We start from the raw sequence: 16,123 nt of genomic DNA, 5'->3' as shown, positions 1-16,123 counted from the left end.
TCCAGTCTCTTGGGTGGTCAACTTAAAGAGGCTCTACTGTGTGTTTGTGTGTGTGGTATGTGTGTGTATATATATGTATATACACACGTATATGCATGTATCTGAATCTATAAATATACGTATATAAAAAGTACACACACACATAAACTTATAGGTCACTGGGAGCCAAGCCAAGGATAGGATCAGTAGACAGTTCAGCTAGAAGGCAGATGGTAATGACTTATTGTAGCAAATGACAAACGAGGCAATGCAGGCAATGAGCATGACCACTGCCCTTTTATGTAGATGAGGAAACTGAGGTTAGGAACACTTACCCAACTTGATCGAGCTCTCTCCATTCGTCTAGCAGTTGAATCTTGACAGGAAGCATTCAAACCTTCTTCCTCTGTGGTACTTAAGACTCTGAGCCCTCACTGCCTCCCATTCCTGTCCCATAGCTGCATTTGGCTCTGTGTGGGCTCCTGGAGACATCACACAGACCCAGCCCAACCGTGCTTTGAGTGGAGCATACACATTTCAGGTACTCTACAGCTCTGGATACAGCTTGGCAACCCTCTCTTGTGCATCTAAGAATTGCAAAGTAGGTGATGCTCCATGGAACAAATGGCCTATTGCAGAGAACTATGAGTAAGTCACTGTCCTTACCCCTTCTTCCCCAAGGACTATTCCAAGAGGCAGCTTTGCTGAGGATGGTCCTGTGGTGGTCAGTTTGATTTTTGTTCTTCCGAAAAACTCCTTGTCCTTCCTCCCTAACTCCAATTTTCCCTCATTCCTGTTCTTTGGCATCTACTCCTTAATAATGTAACATAGCACGTAAGTTTTTGCCTCAGGCTCTGCCTTCTGGGGTCCTCACTTAAGATAATATATTTCATTATGTTCTCATTTTACTATATTTGCCCCACCTTGGAGTTTTCCATGTGTTATCTCCTCTGCATGGAATATATGTTTCTACTATACTCTTGTCCCAGTTACCCCAGCTCCCACTTTATGTCTACTTAAACGTCACCATGCCACTCCCTCACGCCACTAACTTGCAATTTCAATCCATATTCCCTTATGCACTCCCTAGTCTTCTCTCAGGACGCTTATGACTGTCAGTAATCATAAAGGCATGTGCGTGAACATTTGAATAATGTGAATTTCCATCTAAAACTCAAAGTTTCGTCAAGAGAGTGTCTCGTTGCTTCTGTATCCTCAGTGTGTATGGAAGTTTCTGATCGGTTCTAGGTGCTCAAAATCTATTAAATGAATGAACGTGCATGATTTCTTATTTTTCGTACCCCCTTATACTCCTCAAAGTCCAGCATATCGAGTCTGTGGGGATGGGTGAAGGTAAAATGCATATACACTAAATGGTCAATTCTGCTCTCCCCTCTCTAAGTTAAAGTCTGGTTTTCTGGCCAATAGCTTTAAGGACTAAGACCAGCTAGCCTTCTCCTCTCCTCTCAAGCATACCGAAGACGCATTCTCTGAAATTCTGATGGTAAGACACAGGGAGGGGTTGTCAGACTGGGTTTTCTCTAGGCTTGACTGAGGTCAGAGCCTGATGGTTTAGATCACAAGGTGTCCCTCAGACTTCTTTCACCTTAGTAACTGGTGAAGGTATCTATCCGTCTTCTTGTAAGGTAGATGCATGGTTCACATTTGGCTTTTATCGACCTCATTCTTGCTGTTCTTTAAGATACACTGAAGTTCAAATTCTCATTAGTGGATAACATAGGGGCACACGCAGATATGTTGTCTGCTGATCATGTTGGTTCTTTCATTTTTCCTAAAATTTAAATAACTGAGAACTAAGAGTCCGAACAACTGGCTTAGAGTCCTACAAATAGGGGAATAATGGGCTAAAATCTGGGTTTCAAAACTCTTTTTAACAAAAGCACAATTAACACCAGCCTAGTCCTGTCAAGTCTGAAGGATAATCTATAGCTAGTAGAAGATTCTACTGCATAAAATAAGCCGAAGCCATGTTAACATTAACTTTCAGTTACTTACTCAGACTATGTGGGACAATGCGCCCCTTTAAAGGCAAGTATGCTAATGATTCTTCAAAAATATTTTTTGTCTGTGCAGCCATTCATCTCACATCCCTGGGAGTTGAGTAGGACAACTTAACGTTTGTACTTCTCAGCTGAGAGACATGCAGTTCGGAGAGCTTTGCTGTTTTGCCTGGATGTTACAACTCTCAGAGGCGGGTTGGGATTCTAACTCAGTCTCTGGCTCTAAAGCTCATGCTCTGCCTACTAATTCACTCTGTGTAATTTAACTTTACCAAGTAACTTATTACTCAGCACTTTTCTTCAGGTTTATTACTGATTACCATTCTCATAGTTTCTTTCATTTCCAACACACGTCCTATTCATAGTGAGTTACTATGGGGACATGACATATTATTGGTTTCTCCGTAAGACAGTGACCTGGCATATTTAAAAATGCTGCGGGTATCTTAGCAACTCCTGCCTCTGCCTCCATGGTCTATTCTTTCGCTTCAGCAAATGAAACCTGGATTATGGGCTAGCTTCCAGGATAGTAATGGAGTTTTAGAAAGAAAGTGAGGATTAAGTATAGCAAATACAGACTCCATGCCAGCGGATGTCTGTCCTCTTTCTGTTAAAGCATTTTCTAAAATGATTAGCAAAGTAGAGTGGAAAACTAGAGGATTTAGAAGCTCCAAAACTTCAGTGCTCACCCATTCCTTTGCTGTTCCAACGCTGAGCAGCACGAAGCACCCCCACTCCAGTCTCAGTTTCTTCCCATCCATAATAAAATAGGGATTAAGACTGCACCTACCTCACAAGTTTAATTTTATCAGAGTTAATTATGTATGTGAAAATGCTCTGTACATGAGAAAGCCTTTGGGTTACCACTTTTAATACTGATTCAAGGCCCCATTATTTTTTTCAATTAAATGCCTGTATCATGCAGAGCCTTGTTAGACACCAAGAAGAAGGAGAGGATGCCATGCCTGCCCCCCAGATGTCTCCCCATGTGATTAGGAGACGAGAGCTATCATCAGTGTAGCTGTTCAGCTCCAGGGATGCCAGCAGATAATGTGCAAGTAAATGCCCAACTTGCAAACAGTGACCACTACGGGGGCTTCAGAAGAGGAACATGCAACAGAATCGGGGTAGCCAGAAATGTCCAAACACCTTACAGGGGCATCAAAGGCCATCTGTGAGCCGGCTTCTCCTCCCTTACGGGGTTGATCTCACACTGCTGCTGGCGACTCAACTGTGTTCCAGCCAAACAGGAGTGACTGGGCACCTGTACTTTCAAACACAAATGTCTAAGGTTCAGTCCTTGCTCTGTGACCCATGGTTTCACTTTACTTTTGTCTATGTGATGGGCATAATAATAAAAGAAAATTCAAGGTGTTACTGAGGAACAGTGTATGTACCCCCCAAATATTAGCTTTTGTAATCAGGCTTTTTATATTTTATTGTTTGGGATTCATTGAGGGTACAAAGAATTAGGTTATACTGATTACATTTGTTAAGTAAAGAATTCCCTCTTAGAATTATGTCCTGCCCCATACACTGTAACGCCCATCCCTCTCCCCTTTCCCTGCTCCCTCATTCCCCTATCCCACCCCCGTATTAGCTCATCTACTGCCTTCATATTAGAATTCAGGATACTGGATTCTTGCTTGTCCATTTTTGTGATGCTTTACTAAGAAGACTGTGTTCCACCTCCATCCAGGTTAATACAGAAGATGTAAATTCTCCATCTTTTAATGGCTTTATAGTATTCCATGGTGTACATATGCCACAGCTTGTTAATCCATTCCTGGGTTGGTGGGCATTTAGGCTGTTTCCACATTTTGGTGATTGTAAATTGAGCTGCAATAAACAGTCTAGTGCAAGTGTCCTTATGAAATAGGATTTTTCTTCTGGGTAGATGCCTAGTAATGGGATTGCAGGATCAAATGGGAGTGCTAATTTGAGTTCTTTAAGGATTCTCCATATATCCTTCCCAAAAGGTTATATTAGTTTGCAGTCCCACCAGCAGTGTAAAAGTGTTCCCTTCTCTCTGCATCCATGCCAGCATCTGCAGCTTTGAGATTTTGTCATGTGGGCCATTCTCACTGGGGCTAGGCATATCTCAGGGTAGTTTTGATTTGCATTTCTCCACGATTAGGGATGATGAGCATTTTTTCATATGTTTGTTAGCTACTCATCTGTCTTCTTTAGAGAAGGTTCTATTCATGTCTCTTACCGAGTGATATATGGGATTGTTGGCTCTTTTTTGTTGTTGTTGATTAATTTGAGTTCTCTGTAGATTCTAGATATCAAGCTTTTGTCTGATTCTTAATATGCAAATATATTTTCCCATTCTGAAGGTTATCTTGTTTGCTTTGATTATTGTTTCCTTAACTGTACAGAAGCTTTTCAGTTTAATTAAGTCCCATTTGTTTATTTTTGTTGTTGCATTTGCCATGAAAGTCTTCTTTTTTTTTTTTATTAAATCATAGCTGTGTACATTAATGTGATCATGGGCCACCATACACTGGTTTTACAGACCGTTTGACACAGTTTCATCACACTGGTTAACATAGCCTTCCTGGCATTTTCTTAGTTATTGTGTTATGACATTTACATTCTACATTTACTAAGTTTCACATATACCCTTGTAAGATGCACTGCAGGTGTAATCTCCCCAATTGCCCTCCCTCCACCCATTCTCCCCCCTCCTTCCCCTCCCTCTCCTCTTTCCCCCTATTCTTAGATTATAACTGGGTTATAGCTTTCATGTGAAAGCCATAAATTAGTTTCATAGTAGGGCTGAGTACATTGGATACTTTTCTTCCATTCTTGAGATACTTTACTAAGAAGAATATGTTCCAGCTCCATCCATGTAAACATGAAAGAGGTAAAGTCTCCATCTTAAGGCTGCATAATATTCCATGGTGTACATGAAAGTCTTCTTCATAAAATCTTTCACCTGGCCAATATCTTCAAGTTCCCCACACTTTCTTTGAACTTAATCTTGCTGGCTGCTTAAGCCCTGGATCCCCCATTATAGTTTCTGGGGCCTCACAGACCCCCTACAGAGCTGAAGTCACAGCTGCAATTTTACTTTTGTTTGTGCGACTATTCAGTTTGTGATGATTTTTCCTCACAAGATCTTATTCCATGTGGGGTGAGAATAAACTGAATTATCCTCACCTCTGTTTCCTTTGTGCCATTCCACAATAGGTTGTGTTGGATTAATTAACTAAACTAATGTGTGAGTGAATGAATGCTGAAGAAGACAAAAGGTCTTCTGGATAGAGAAATCTATTAAGCAAAGGGCAGAGGCAGGAACACACAGTATGCTGAGATCGTATGTCTTTACAGAACTTTATTGTTGCAAAATATACCAGCACACCATCTTGTTGGAGCCCTACCATCAACTATCTTCCTTGACTCTGTGTGATGAGCAGGACAGGTGTTATCCCTGTTTTACAATGAGAAAATGGGGTTCAGTGATTTGTCTGGTTAAACTGCTACTTAGTGTGGAGTTCAGACTTGTTTTAACACAAAGCCTGATGCAATCATTAGCTTGTCCTTTTTCTTTCTCTTTCTCAAGGGGGAGCATATGGTAAGATGTATGTCTAGATTGATGATCGGGCCAGGTCACAGAAGATCTTAAGTTTTAGGCTTAGGAGTTTGGACTTCTAGCTGGTGAGGACTTGTGGGAGAGTGTTTGTTTTGTTTTTGTTATTTTGGAAGCCTTTAAATAAAAGATAAATATTATGGTTTTTTAAAAAAGGCAGCACATGTTCGGGGGATGGCATGAATAAAGAGAGGGGAAGTGAGATTGAGGGGATATTTTGGGGAAGCACTGAGTAAGTTGGCTAGATGGGAGGCAATGATTTCTGTAAGTGAATAGTTTTGACCTGTGCTGATTTATAATAACTTTTTAGGCGCACCTCACTCAGCAGAGAAGAGTCAGTCTTTAAGTAGCTGGCAGTTGAGAAAGTTGGAGAAATACGGCAAGGGGCAGAAGTGGTACAGAAAATGACATCTGCCACTAATCTCAATTAGTTGAAAATACAGTTGTAGTTATAAAAGTAAACATATGTGAAATATATTTTGGCTCTATGGAGCTTCAGGGAAATGATCTAATATACTGTATTGCCTCTCTTGGGGGTTTCATTAGTTTTGTCAGAATCTTTCATTTTATAAACCTGGAAGGATGATCCTTTTGCCAGGTGGAGTTTGGTGCTAAATTGACTATGTGTCCATCTGGAATAATTTTATAAGTCTTTTTCCAAAATATGTTCTTGGGCAGAGGGGACTATTTAATTAGTCAATTCCAGACCAACAAGGTTCTCTGGTCAATTAAGTTTGAATAATCTATTCTCAGATGTGTTATGATGCCTCTGAAATGCTTGTAGTTAAAAAGCTTCATTAACTTTTTAAAAAATGCATTGTTCCCCAAAGCGAGCTACCACAGATTCTGTTTTTGGAAATACCTTACTTTACAATATTATCACTTTCAAAATATTCAATTCATAGTCAGGGTGTGGTGGCTCACATCTGTAATCCTAGCACTACAGAAAGCTGAGGTGGGAGGATCCCTTGAGGCCAGGAGTTCGAGACCAGCCTGAGCTACAGCGAGGACCCATGTTTACAAAAATAAAATAGAAAAAAATTAGCTGGGTATGGTGATGGGCACTTATAGTCCCAGTGATTCAGAGTCTGAAGCAAGAGGATTGCTTGAGCACAGGAATTTGAGGTTGCAGTGAACTATTTAGTCTGGGTGACATAGCTAGACTCTGCCTCAAGAAAAAAAATCCACTTAATGGAAAAAAATAGGAAAATACATCTCTGTGTCTGAATATCTCACTCACCATGGTACTTTTTCTTAATTTCACTCATTGAAAGGTATCTTTTCAATGTGATGTCTTTTGATCCTCACAAATTTCCAGTGAGATAGAGGAGACATCATCATTGTCATTTTATAAGTAAGGAAACCGAGCAGTTGGTATGGATTAAAAGAAATTAATAAAAAATAAGTGAATGCATATGTGAATAACATACCAAGTGAATCAATGGGCTGGTTGTTTACAATTAGCCTGAGATCTCCCAAGGCTTAATATTTCATCACTGATTTGATAAATGTCTTTTGGGCATCTCCTTTGATCCAAGCACTTTGCTTGAGAATTCACATAGATTAGTGAGACCAAGTCTCCAGTTTCATGGAACACACAGACATCTTAATTAATATATAAAAGCCCTATTAAGTATATGTGAATTCCTCTGTAATACATATTCTTTCAGTCAATTGAACAAATTTTATGTGCAGTTATATAAATTGAGGGAAGTATTTATTTTCACATTAAGCATAGTTTATGCATCTTTTCTTGGATGCAGTTGGGATTTTTATTTTCTTACATTTTTATTTCAAAATATTAAAGAGGGACAAATGTTTTTTGATTATGTGCATCAGTTTTGTAACGCCTGCGTCACGGCTCTAAGTGTCCCCACTATCCAAATAGTGTCCATTGTACCTGTTAGGTAGGTTTTCACTTATCTGCTTCTCCCCTCATTCCTGTGTTCATTAGTTAGTTCCAGTTTAATAGTGAATACATGTGGTGCTTATTTTTATATTCTTTAGATACTTCACTCAGGATATTGGTCTCTAGTTCCATCCAAATTGTTGCAAAAAGCATTAATTCATTCATTTTATGGCTGGATAGTACTCTATGGTATACAGAGGCAACATTTAGCTAACCCACTCATGAACATCATGATGGGCAGTTGGGTTGATTCCACATCTTCACGATTGTGAATTATGCTGCAATAAACGCTGGAATGAAGGTATCTTTTTGATAAAATGGCTTATTTTCCTTCGGGTAGATACCCAGTAGTGAGATTGCCCAATTGACTGGCAGGTCTACTCTCAGTTCTTTGAGAACTTTCCAGACCCTGTTCCACAGACGTTTTACTAATTTGCAGTCCCGCCAACAACGTCTAAGTGTTCTTTTCTCTCTGCATTAATGCCAACATCTACTGTTTTTGGACTTTTTAATAAAAGTAATTCTAAAAGGAGTAAGGTGATAGCTCATTGTGGTTTTAATTTGCATTTTTTGATGATTAGTGATATTGAACATTTTGAATGTATTTTTTGGCAATTTTCCTATCTCATTTAGAGAAGCTTCAGTTTATGTCTATACCCACTTTTAATTGAGTTTTTTATATTTTTATTTTTAATATTTTATTTTTCATTATTTTATTTTTATTATTTATATTTATATTTTTATATCTTATATTGTTTTCTTTTTATTTTTCTAATTTGTTTAAGTTCTTGGTATATTCTGGATATTAGCCTCTTAACAAAGGTATAGTTTGTGAATATTTTCCCCAATTCTGTAGATTGTTTATTTGCTCTGTTGATTATTTTCTTAGCTGTGCAGAAGCTTTTTTTTTATTGTTGGTGATTCATTGAGGTGTGTACAAAGATCCAGGTTACACTAATTGCATTTGTCAGGCAAAGTCCCTCTTCTAAATGTGTTCCTCCCATAAGAGGTGTGCCAAACACTGTGACTCCCCACCCGCTCCCTCACTCCTTCTGTCCGCTTCCCTCACCCCACGTACTAGGTGATCAATTGTCCTCATATCAAAATTGAATATATTGGATTCTAGCTTCTTCATTCTTGTGATGTTTTACTAAGAAGAGTGTGTTCCACTTCCATCTAAGTTAGTACAAAAGATGTATAGTTTCCATATTTTTAGTGGCTGAATAATATTCCATGGTTTACATATACCACAGCTTGTTAATGTATTTCTGGATTGGTGGGCATTTAAGTTGTTTCCATGTGAAGAATCTTTTTAATTTAATAAAATTCCATTCATTCTTGCTATAATTGCTATTGAGATCGTGGCCATAAATTATTTGACTCAGTTGATATCTAGAAGAATTTTTCCTACATTTTACTGTAGAATTCTATGGTTTTGTTGCTTACATTTAAGTCTTTTATCCATGTTGAATTACTTTTTTGTGTGTGGTAAAAGCTACAAATCCTGTTCAGTCTTCTGCTATTCAATTTTCCCAGCACCATTTATTGCATAGGGCTTCTTTTCCCAGTGAATATTGTTGTCAGCCTTGTCAAAGATCATTTTGCTGTATTTGGATGGTTTTTTATCTGGGTTCTATGTTCTTTTCCATTGGTTTTTCTCTATGTTTGTGCCAATACCATGCCGCTTTAGTTTCTACAGTCTTGTACAAAAGTTTAAATGTGATCCATCCAGATATGTTCTTTTTACTGAAGATTGCTTTGCCTATTCTGGTTCTTTTCTGGCTCCAAATGAAGCGTAGAATTATGTTTTTTTAGATCTGTGAAATATGGGATTGGTATTTTCATAGAGATTGCATTGAACCTGTAAATGACTTTGAATAGGATGAACATTTTGACAGCATTGATTTTACTGATCAAAAAGCATGAGCTCCATGGTCATGCAGCTGCCCTGGGACCCACCAGTCCCTGTGGCTCTTGCAGTCTGGGGCAGAGTTGGGAAATGTTTGTGAGTCAAGGAGTGAAACTAAAACTCACTGAGAAAGACCAAAGTGCATCATAGGTAGAAATGCACTATGGCACTTGTCATCTCAACTCGAGTCTATGGGGACTGGCAACCTGGTGCTCTGTTTTCAAATAGTTCCAAGTTCATTGGTGACAACAGCTTTTGAGTTTATGGGGGTAGAAAGGCTCTCTGGCAGCTGAGGAGCCTGTTGACTGCCACAGGGATATGAAGGAGGGAGGAATACCCCCAGACACACCTGCCTTTTTCCTAAGCTCCTGGCCTCTTGGAGATTTCTGTGATACCTTACTCCTTCTTGTGGAATTTGAGATAGGTTTTGTTGTTGACTCAAGAAGTACCATGGAATATGATCCTAGCTGAGAGGTAGTTCCCAGAGATACTCAATCTTATCTGCATTTGCCTAATGGGAAAGCCAACCATCAAACAAAATCTTAGTCCGCTTAAGCTGGGATTCAGCATGAGAAATTCTCGTGTTGGATATAAAAGAAATTATCCCACCTTCCTCCTTACACACACACACACACACACACACACACACTCCATGAAATTTTGCTTAATGCACTGCCAACAAAGAATTTAATTTATATCTTTTTTTGAGAGGTTGGATTTACATTTATTTCTATAGTTTTTGTTGGCCTCTGTTATGTGACAATCTCTGTGTTGTGCACTAACCATACAATTATTAGTGGGAGGAACATAGTCTTTTATCTTTGAGAACTGAATTCTACTGGAAAAGGTAAACATATGGCAATATTATACAAATGGCAACACAGTGGTTAAGGGCTAAAACGGGAGCTTATAAATCTGTGGGAGCACAGAGGTCTGACATCTGAATAGAAACATGACCATAGATCACAGGAGCCAAAATCAAGCACAAAATTTGTTTAATTGCATGTTTAATAACCCTGACAGCAAATGGAATCCACCAGGATAGCTTTAAAATTAACTTCAAGGTACTGTCAGAAACCAATTAAATTATGACCCTTACATGTGGAGCCCAGGCATTTTCATTTTTTATTTTATTTATTTATTTATTTTTTGTAGAGACAGAGTCTCACTGTTTGGCCCTCGGGTAGAGTGCCGTGGCATCACACGGCTCACAGCAACCTCCAACTCCTGGGCTTAAGCGATTCTCTTGCCTCAGCCTCCTGAGCAGCTGGGACTACAGGCACCCGCCACAATGCCCGGCTATTTTATTTTGCAGTTTGGCCGGGGCTGGGCTTGAACCCATCACCCTCGGTATATGGGGCTGGCGCCCTACTCACTGAGCCACAGGCGCCACCCTATTTTTTTTTTTTATTTTATTTTTAAATGTCCTGTGTAATTCCTCAGGACTCTTACCAAGGCTGAGAACCATTAATTTAATTCAGTAAGTGTTCACTGTGCACCTTTTATGTGAATACAGGTTAGTGGAAACAAAGCAGAAATGAAGGAAACACCGCCTTTGTCTGAAGGGAGCTTGTCATACAGTGGAGGCAAGGAACACCTTCGTAGACTATTCTAAAACAACGTGGATGTTTAGGGACAAAGGTTTACATCTGGATGGAATGGCTGAGCTGAATCTTGAAGGGTAAATTCTAGATATATGTAGAATAAGAGAATGGGAATTTCAGGCAAGGCTAGAAGAAGGTGGTGAGAAATTAGCCTGAGATAAGAAATGGGTGGCAAATAGCATGGCATGATACATTGTTAGGCTCCCCAAAGAGTTATACATTGGTGGAATATCATTGCCAAAGTGAGAAGAGATGGAATGTGAGACTGAAAAGATAGGGAAGGACTAAGAAAGTAATATAAGGATTTCTATACAATGCTAAAAATATGAGCTTTATTGTGCAAATCAATGTTTTCATACTACACATCTGGGATTAGCTGTATCAGAATCATCTAATACAGCCCTGGGCTCCTTTCAAGACCTAGAGGACTAAACTATCTCAGGGTGATGCTGGAAAGGGAGATACTCAGAAACATTGAGAACTGTTGCTATAAGATATAGACCCCCCATATCTTATAAGAAAAGCTTTACAGAAAGAAAGACATAACAGAGATAGTAGCCATACCAACCATCATACATTGTCGTGCTTCATGAGCAATGACTGGGGCCTTACCTGCTTACACTTCCACTATTCTGAACTAGGGAATAAATCTTTTGTTTTGGAGGAATTGGAGGATTTAAAACTAGGTAAGAGAGAAATCTAGATGTTCAAGCTGTCTCGTGGGCTGTGCTGTGGTTCATTATGTGTGTCTTCTATTGATAATGCATTCAGAAATGTGAGAGATGATGACAAGAAATACTGTTGCTGAGTAAAGATCATGACATGCTGTGTCCAGAGTCCTGGCTCCATATTTTATTTCCAGATGTGGGAACTGGGTCAATTTCCTTGACTATAACATGAAGATAATAAATTAAAATCAAATAATATATTATAAATTGCTTATAACTTAAAATGTGTTATAAGATATTTACATTGGCTTCAGTTGACCCCATCTAAAAAATAATTTTTCCAAAGGAATCAAGATATTAACTGATGCTTTCTATTTAGAACTTAATTTATAACTGGCACTAAATTGAACACTTTACATGAATTATTTAATTTATTCTTCAACCATGGAATATAGAAACAATACTTCCAAAATACAATTAAATGTATTGAGTAGTTTGTCCTAAAATTCTTAACTAGTAACTGGAAGCTCCAAATTTAAACCCCAATCTTGCTCTAATCATGGATCCTTTCCGTCAGGCTATATTCCTAACACAGATACCAAGCTTTAAAATGTCTACTTTCTAGTGAACATTTGTGCATGCATTTTTGTATGGCTTTTTTTTATTAAGTCTTTTGTACATAGATCATAAACACATTTATGCTCATTTCAGTGTGTTATTTGTACAAATATGAGTGCTTACATCATACTAATCAGCATAGCTTTCATCCATTAATAGGCAAAAGATGGAAACAACTCAAATGTCCATCAATTGAAGAATGAATAAACATTGATGGAATACAATTTAGTCATAAGAATGAATGAATAAATAAATAAATAAATAATAATTAAGTAAAAAGAAATGTCCTTCTGTATTTGAAGTTTGCCTTCAAGACAAGTGCTTTTTCAACTGACTTTACCTGCTATTCATAAAAGAGTTATTTGTGTTATTATTATGTTTACTTCTTGGAGATTGTCTGCTTTCATAATGGGATGGTGAATTATTGGTTACAACAGGCAAAAAAGAAAGATAGTTTTCAATATGAAAATATTGAAAATAAAACAAAATTACAAAATATGATGGGATAGCCTAGTTAACTGATGTTGTGCTGCAGCAAAAGTCTTAGAGAGCAGAATAAGTATTCATCATTTCAACAGAAGTTAGGAGAAAAGTTAGAGAAAGTGAATTTTGTAAGCCTTGTAAAGCACAAGCTTTAGAACTTCGAAAATATCAAGTGTAGTTCAAAAGTGTCAGTGTGGATCAATGGAAATTATTGGAAAATTCAATAATTCACTTGTATTTTCCCATCTTGCATCTATTCTTCTATCTGTTTACCCGTCTACCTATCCACCACCCCTGTGCCACCCATTTATTTATTTTTCTTCTAGCTTTGCATTCATTCCATTATCTAACATCAATTTAATAAATATAGAGAGTATTTATTACGCAAATTATCTTAATTATTTTTATTGAAAGCCTACTGTGCACCAGTATTATAGGAAGGACTTTTACATATCTCTTTTCAGCCTAGTGCTTTGTAGTGATGAAAAGAAATATAAACTGTGTCTAGGAAAGCCATCTGCTCTCAAGTGGGTAAGAAGTTATCAGAATCAAAACAATGTCACTAATATTAAGAGGGTTCTCATCCATAACCTTGCACAAAGGTCATTGCAACCTTACCTCCAAAAAATATTTCTACAAGGATATCTTGTAGTGCTTGTCCAACTTCAGATGGGTATCAGCCTTGTCATTGATCTTTGTGACCAAGATTTCAGAACAATTATGTCATCCTCTTCATTTTTTTTTTTCTTGAAAAAAACCTTTGCCTTTTTTCCTCTTTGAATGGGTGCATAGTTTACCATGGCATGCGTATATCCATCATAAGGCATTATTCTCAAATATCTTTTCTTTCAGAGAGCCTCTCTTTGCTTGTTATTTAGGCTGATACCATAAAAAATTAACTGGGCATTCAAAGATGAAATCATATTAGCTATTATGCAGGAAAGAACATAATTGAGTTCTAAATAAACGTCTTTGAGAGGAAATATGTGAGGGAAAATGGGAGAAATCGAGGTTCCTCATCCTCCAGGCAGGAGTCCAGGCCAGGCTCCCTGTGACAGGCCTGTGGTGAAGCCTGACACCCAAGCCTGAACCTGTCACTCCCCTCTGCTGTGTCCCAGAGCGTTTTGCTGCAGCTCCCCTGGAGCATTTACAATCTTTCACATTCATCTGTCTGGTATTTTAGGAGAGAGTGGGGTGAAATGCAGGGACTCGAGACTTTAGTAAAATGTAATTTAGGTGAAAGTACATTTGATATTTTTTATCAAATGGGATATGTGAGACAATTTTATGAGTTAGCCCTTACTAGTGTTTTGCCATTTTGCTAAGCAGTCTGTGTCATCTGATTTTGTTTTCAGCATGTCTTATCCTTGCATTTTATACTGTTGCTGCCTCATATTACAAATACGTAAGGGGAGGGTTAAGTCCATTCCCAAATTGCTTTCACAATAAGAGGCAGAGACCAGTTTCAAATGATTGTCTACAAAACACTTTTGAAGCAAATATGACCTTTAATGTTACTCAGTTCACTTGTTTGGCAAGTCCGTCTCCTCCTCCATAAATCAGGGCTGAGGAGCTCTGATACCGTACTGTAGGCTGTAAATATACTGTGTGGTTCAGCGTGTAGTGTGTACAACATCCTGTACAATATAGGAAAGCTGTGCCTAGCCAGGGACAACTCAACTCCACTTCAGCTCTCTTATCACTTTCCCAAGCTACTGAGCTTAATTCTTACCTTTCACTCTGTATTTCTGTGAGATGATCTACCATAGATCTTTCGGGCCTGGCTTCCATTCACCCCTGTATCTCAGGAAAATTGTCATCTCCATGTAAGACCTTTCTTGATAATGCAAAGAATATTCCCACATCTGAGCTGGTACCATCTGAGCTGACTTTCTTTGTTTTCTTCAATGTTTATCACGGCTGTTGCATATTTATTTAGTTACCTATTTAGTGGATGATATGAATTAGGATTAGTCATGTATTTTTAGTTTACCCACCTTCATGAACTAGCTATAGATTAACATAAGTGCCTTGTTAGAGTAGAATATAAATTAATAATTTTACTGCTCACCTGACAATGCGAGGGCCGTAGGACCGTTCAATTAGTTTACTTTCTTCCCATTTTTGCATTATTGTTTCACCTATTTTAATTCTACAAATGTTTAAAACGCCACATGATATTTTTATGGTTTTACATAGTTGATTTTTGTTTATGTTTTGATTATTTAATTACCATTTTCATTGACTCTCTAAATCTGGGAGAAAAACACATCTCATACGACTCACAGAAGACGAGGTAGGAATCAGCACATAATGATATGAAAGTAAGGACAGAGAAGAAGCAAATTATATTTACCAGTTAACTGCTACCCATGTAATACAGTGTGCTTGTCTATGTGTGTGGTGCTGTCCTCAGACACAAACAAGTACCCTGAACTAAAGAGCTATTACAGAGCTCAGTCCTAGAACTTTCTGATTTCCTGCCCTGTGTACTGTAACTGCATTTCTCATGTAGTTGATTTCAACAGTTCTTGGCTTTTTATAAAATACGGGCTCTTTGGGGGTGGAGGGAATGAAGTGTTTCTTAGAAGAGAAAAACTTTTATTCTTGGAATCCTTTCTGTGTATGCTTTTAAGCATGTCTTAAGGGCCACCAAAGTCGTCATTTTAATTGTGTATCAGTGGTCATTTTCATTAAATGAAGAATTATTTTTAAGGGAGCTATCACTCAATTACTTTAATGTTTTGAAATTACAAGGTTTACATCCAATATTAGAAACTCTGAAAATAGGTTACTTGTAGCCAAGAAAGATTGAAAATATATACAATATGCCACCCCACCCCCAACAACAAAAAAAAAACCCTGAAAGATGGTTCTGAAGCCGAATTTTTTCACATCAAGTAAAGAAAAGGTTGGCTTTCATTAGAGAATGATTCAGTTTCAAGTTTGGTGAACTCAGAGTGATAATTTTTAATAGTAATGTATTATAACCTGAATGTGAAGTCTACTTTTATCTGAAGAATCACATTTCTCAATTATACTGATGACACTTCATGCCCACTCCTGGGACCAGACAAGCTGAGATTACTCCTCCACCCCACATTCAGTCCTGCCTGGGGCCTCTTCTCTTTGATGCTGTAAGAGCCCCTGAGTCCCTCATGTAAATGCAGCTACTTTATATCTTCGACCTCATTGGCGGGAAATACAAGGAAGTCTAAAGATCCCTTTATAGTTCAACCACCAATACCAAATCTTTTGGACCCCAATATTGGGAATAAAAAGGAACTTAAACAAAATCTTGAAAAATTATGCAAAATATTCTTGGAATCCATGGGAA

Source organism: Nycticebus coucang, chromosome 13 (genome assembly GCF_027406575.1).
Source record: "Nycticebus coucang isolate mNycCou1 chromosome 13, mNycCou1.pri, whole genome shotgun sequence".
In the NCBI taxonomy this organism is placed as follows: Eukaryota; Metazoa; Chordata; class Mammalia; order Primates; family Lorisidae; genus Nycticebus; species Nycticebus coucang.
Note: the sequence above shows the minus strand (reverse complement) of the source record.